Raw genomic sequence first — 6345 nt, forward strand, 5'->3', positions numbered from 1 at the left:
GGCAAGAGGCCTCATTTACATCTGGGCTGAGATCAGGGAAGAGTGTTAATAGCTCAGGGAGACCTTGTAGGTTTTGCACTAAGTAGATCAAGACCTGTGTTTTGTTCTCACCTCAGAAAGTGACTTTTGGCAAGGTAGTTCAGTATTTTGCTTCTCATTTACCCACTCATAGAATGGAGATGTTCTCACTTATTCCATAGAAGTTCCTAATGCAAACACACTCATTATTTTGTGTAAGGTCTAGTTTACACAGGGAAATATAATGTTTAGACCTAAATGTATGTATTTGTAAAGGAAGGATCCTTTACACAATTTTTTATAAGACCACCAGTATCGGGTATAATTTTTTATAAGACCACCAGGTTTATTTAGTCCGTGTAATTTCAGAAAGAGCTTAAGCTGAACTAGAAAGTGCCAGAAGAGCCTTCCCTTGAGCAGCAGTATTGCTCTCCCCAAACAGTTATACCAATCTGTTGCTGGACTTTTCCATGACAAATTCCCAATGCCTGCTCTCTGAGTCCAGGAGGAGAGAGAGCAGATTTCTCTTGGAATTAGTATAAGCAACACTTTACCTCATCTCGATTATGTTCCTTACAGTAAGGACTCTCTCCTGAAAAAACAAGAAAATAAAATGTTCCAAAACCAACATCAAACATGAAAGCAGAGCTGATTTAAAGTCCTAAGCAAAAAGCACAAAAATCTGAATACGACTTCATCACTGATACTCAAATGCGTCGTCCTTTCTGTGTTTCCGCTATCAGCAGTATTTTAAAAGGCGTATCATCCGTCAAGATTCCCCTTCTTTGTCCCCATTATTCAGTGTCAAGGCAGGAAGATGAGAGCATTACCATCGATATCACTTTTTTAATTCCCTGCCCTTGAATAAGGGCAATAAGAGCCCTGCATAATAGAGTTTTCAGCAGAGAGAGTAAATGGGAATCGGTTGTTAATTCAATACAGGCTCCAGAAGCCATCTCTCCCTTCTCTTTTCTCAAGGTAATACTCTGCCTCCAATTGTCATTATAGCCGAGAATGAAATTATTTGAATTCTGGACACATCAGCACAAACCCCAAGACTCCCTGCCAATTTCGTTGCCTGCTTGGAAGAGAACATCAGAGAGCATCACTCATTTATACGACTGCCAGCCTGAGACTGTAAATTCAGAAAACAAGGAGGCCTCAGGTGCTGCACTTTAACAGGTCTTTCTGCTCCTGAATCTCCCCCACCTCACACACAAGGTAACATTTTATCTCTGAAAGGCAAAGCTTTTAAGCATCTGCCAGAGCACACGCTCTGTACGACCTGAATGTGAATTGAAAATGAGACTATTAAGTTTATTAATTGGTATCAGTGACTTAAGGCTTTGAAGGAGATTCATGGCACTCGGGAAAATAATCTATAAAGATTTTGTTGCTCTGAAAAGACAGTGCAGCATCAGCTTATTTCGTTTGCAGCAGGTTCATCTCTTTTATGGAGCACATACTGCACTGGAGGCAAAGGGAAATTTAATGGACACTGGAAAAAATTATCTATTCCTCTGTCCCACAACAACTTAAAAAAGCATAAAAAGACAGAACTGAGAGATTGAGATACGCTATCACAAAACATTTAAGGCACTATAATTAAATTAAGATTCAGAAGTCTGTCAGTGAGATGAAGATTAAACTGGCAGAAAGTTGAACCGTGTTTGAAGCAACTTGTTCCCTCCTGCTGAGGGTTGCTTTGTACCAGGCTAATGAGAAGGCACATCTCAGAAAGGTTCCTAACAAACCAGCAGATCGCTGATGGTAATTAATCAACGTGGTTTGCAGGAACATACACCGTGTGCCATTTTCAAGTGCCTCACGAGCATTAATTAATGCATTATTGTATGTCTTGCTCCCATTTTAAGCCACAAGCCCTGCCCCATAGCAGGCTGTGCATGAAAATTTTCGATTTGTTAAAGATGTTTCGGTGAAGAGATGTTTCTTTTTTTAATGAAAAATTGAGTGCACTTTTTGCTAAGTGCTCCATGATTGCCTCTGCTCTGTATCTGGCATATTCTGGTAACGTTTACAGCTTGGCATAAGGCAGCAAAGTCTGTAGTAGTAGTCCCCTGTAAAGTAGTGCCCCTGTAGCCAAGGGGGAACAGACTGCAAGAAGGTTTATTCCTGTGGAGGTGCTGGAACTGGAGGAGAGGCAACAAGGAATGTTGTAACACAAAGCGACTAGAGATGGAAAGGTGTTGCTTTGCAGTGTTGAGAGAGAAGTAACTTATGAAAGCCATGACCCAAGAGAAAGAACTCCTTCTGTAGTCCAGTAGCTCTGTACCAGATAGGTTTCATGTCATTCCTGAGATGTTTCCTCTTCAGGGCTGTAACTTCTTGGGTTAGTTGGTAAAAATTCATAGGGTTTTGATTTTCTCCTCTCCTCAGATGTATCTTGCATCTCATCTCAGACAACTTTACCAGTGAGTTTCACAACAGCTGTGATCTGGTTTTGAGATACAGAAATGCTTTACTTATTTACTTGTATTTTGAAGAAACACAATAAAAGTGAAATTCTCCTTCAATAAGGCACATAGTCTTCAGTCTGGCATTGTGACAGCTCCCCAAACCAGCGCTTATCATGTTGCTATCTTACAAAAAAGATCCAAGACCTGCAATTATCAACCTAAAGGTGCTTTGCAACACCGGGAAACTCCTGGTGGGCTCGAAGATAAGGCCCCATCACGTGGTGGCTGTGATTTTTTGCAGCCCCTGGCTGTGAGCGTGTGCCTGATGATCAGTGATGCAGCCGCCCTGGAATTCCTGGAGCTGGCCCAGCAGCGCGTGTGACCCACCGTGCAGGAGGAGCGTGCTGTCCAGCTGATAAGGGAGCATGCATCAGCAAATACGGCTTGTTTATCCCGTAAAAACCGCTTTGGAGGAGTGCAAGCAGAAAGAGGACGGGTCTGCACTGCACAGATAAGAGCTCTGACCAAAAGGACGACCAAAGGTCGCGCCAGGCCTCCTGGAAACTCCCAAAGAGAAGCTCTCAGTGGGAATGGATGACTAAGGGAATTGCAAAGGGCTTCTGGAGGCTTTTATCTGTGTGTTACCTCTCCAAATGCAGCTCAGCACTTCAGTCATTTGTTGTTGCATCCTCTGATGAATGTGCTCTGGCTCGAGGAGTTAGTAGCCAAAAAACCCCACCACTGTAGCTGTGACCGACTGCCTGCCTCATTAACAATCTCAGCTAATGACCTAAGAACAGTGTGTGCAGCTGCAAAGTGAGCTGCTATCTGGGTCATACACATGTGGGGTTTTTTCAGGTCAGGAAAGGCTCAATAGCAGTTTTCTGCAGGGATGCCTCATTATTCTTTATGTTCCTCAGGTAAAGGAAGATCTGAACTCCCACACAAAACAAGCAGGGTCTTGGCACTTTCCATGGGATCAAGAAATATTCCTGCAGCCCCTTTCAGTGGGTTCTTTCACACATCCCTTGGGCCATGAACCACATCATGGACTGGGAATCACACACAGTGAAACCACTGGAATTGTGTGAAATTAGAAATACTCCTGAGGCAAGAATCATGCTTTCTATGTCATCCATGCTGTCTAAAGTAAATAAACTTTACTTTTTATACTTTCCTATGTAATATTTCCATTTGCAGTAGTATCTTTTATTTGATTTATGTGAGAGGATTATATGAATTGAAAACCAACTTGGAGCTAGGCTAGGCTGTGAAAGAATAAAACTTGGCTATGGTTTGTGTCAACATGGAATCTTTGATCTGAGGAAAAAAGCACAGTCTATCAACACTGCTCTCCAAGTGGGATTCCAAGCTCTCCAAACATACATAAATATTTCAGACTCGTTTTGTAGCTAAGAATCAGAGACAAAAAGATTTGCTAATAACCAAAGACAAGCCTGAAGTCACCTTGATGCAGAGTGGGGAGGACTGGACATAGCTTTTTGATAACCTCAGGTAACTGATGCAGGCAAAAGCATCCATGTGGCAGATGGTCCAGAAGGATGCAAGCTGGGAGTAGACTCCAGTTGCTTTGCAAGCATCAGGTGAAGTCCATTGGTTGATTCTTGGAGTTTCCCTTGACTTCATTTGACTGTGGAGCTGCCAAGGCTAATTCTCCACCATGTGAGGTTTGGGAGGGGTTTTGTTGGTTTGTCCAGGGTCTGTGTGGCTGTAACAAGGCAGGGATTTTTTCAGCTGTTGTTTCATTGTGTCGGGATGCAGCTTGAAGCTGTACTCCATCAGAGATCACATTTGTTATTAAAATGTCCAACGAGCTCCCATGCAATACTTAGTTCATTCACATTGACATTTCCCTGAAGTTCTGGCTCTGCTCCCTCCCTGTCATCTCTCACATCTCATCTGAGATTCACTCTTGTGAAGATGTGATTTGTTATCAGTTCATATGTAAATCCCCTGCTGTTCAAAGGACTGCTGAACTGTCTTTATGTTTGTGTGGTTCACCGGAGTCACCGCAGGACAGTACAGCTCCCATTCTGAATTCTCCTACCCTGCTCCTCCTGTGCTCTTTATTACAGTCACTCTTTGTGTTCTGGTTAATTTTACATGATTGGATTTCCAAGCCAAGGTCACTGCCTGGTTATTTCTGTGAAGCCCTGATCTTATTGCATCTTTGCTACAGCAAAGAACAAACCCAATAAGAACAGTATAATAACAACACACATTTTCTGGACCTCAGCTTCTTTCTTGCTATCAATCCCCCAAGCTGCATCCTCCCCTCAAAGTCTCAGTTTTGCCCACGTATTATTGTCCATTTAGAGTACTAAAAAGCTGATCCTGTGAAGAGCAGCCCATTCCCCCAAAACCTTAGCACATTAGCTGAATTTTCAGAGACACTCAGCACCCGGCGGTGAAGATCCCCAGTGTGTCATTTCATTTGATTTTCAAGAAGTAAAAATAAATGAAGGATGCTAAAAGCCTCATCATCTCTCACAGATTAAACACTGGACACGCAGAGCAATCTGAGCAGTTTCCAGCCTGATGGGTACCTCTGATCTATTTGGCCATTTGGGCTCCATGGCCAGTGATAATGGAAGAAAAATTAGGCTCCATTATTGAAGTGGAAAAGAACCTTTATATCTAGACTGAGCTAGGAAAATTCCATGATAACTTACTGGTGTCACAGTTTCTGCAGCTGTCAGTTATTTGATGGAGGATGCAAAAGCTGCTGTGGGTAAAACATTGAAATACTAAAATTTTAAATGGGTTTATGTTGGCTTTTGGTTCTGTGGGTTTTGGTTGGTTGCTTGCTTTTTGTTTATTTTTTTTTTTTCCTTCAGTCTCAGCAACAGATATTTCTGTTTTATTATGTTTTTGTTTAAATAATTGTTAGGACATCCATTAGGAAGGTAAAATGCCAGCCATTTCTGCACTTGAGAAGCCTGTGGCCTGAGCAGGGGTGATAATCAATTTTTATAACTAACTCCTATAGATCCTTCACCTCCATCTTCAGCACTGCCTAAGCCCTTGAGTAACAGCTTGGATCTATGCAAGTGCTAGAAGCAAAACTCTCCAGGCTTTTGGCAAAGCCTGAAAGACATAAAGAATTATGGACCTTCTCTTGGCTCTGCATTATTAGATTTTCATGGGCCACCAACCCAAGGACAAACACGAGTAATATAATTTTATTAGCATTTCAAATATACTTTTGCTATTGTGTTTTCTTCTCTACAGAGAGCCTTACAGATACAGAAATTATAAAGGACAAAAATCTCCCCAAGAGTTAGCAGTAGTGTAGTCATTAAACCATCCCCTTGTTTCTTTCCAGAGCCTATTTGAGCAGTGTTGCTAGGACAATGAATTATTTTATTTATATTAAAATCCTACTGATACCTGAAAAAGAAGAGAGAAAAGAAAAGAGTTTCTAGCATAAAATCGTGCAGAAGAAATAACTCCTTCTTTCATATAAGAATATTTAACTCAGTAAAGGTGAGGGGCATTAAAAGAGTAGCGTCTATTCCTTGTTGCACATCGAGTGTTCTTTTCCTACAAAATGTGATCCTGAAGATGTAACACTTTTTTTTTGTTTTGTTTTGCTGATATTCAACTCAGTAAGTTTATTTTCCCAGTCTCACTTTTGCCCACTTATTATTGTCCATTTCGATCACTAAGAAGCTGATCTTGTGAAAAGCAGGCCATTCCCTGGCCAAAACCCTTTGGCACATAAATTGAATTTCAGGAGACCCAGGGTTGAGTTCTGAGGATCAAATTCTGAGGGCTGAGTTCTCAATTCTAAGGACTGAGTTCTGAGCGTCGAGTTTTGAGTTCTGAGGGCTGATTTCAGAATTTTGAAGGCTGAGTTCCTGAGGGATGATTTGGGAGTTCTGAGGGT

This window comes from Passer domesticus, chromosome 6, assembly GCF_036417665.1.
Source record: "Passer domesticus isolate bPasDom1 chromosome 6, bPasDom1.hap1, whole genome shotgun sequence".
Taxonomy (NCBI): domain Eukaryota; kingdom Metazoa; phylum Chordata; class Aves; order Passeriformes; family Passeridae; genus Passer; species Passer domesticus.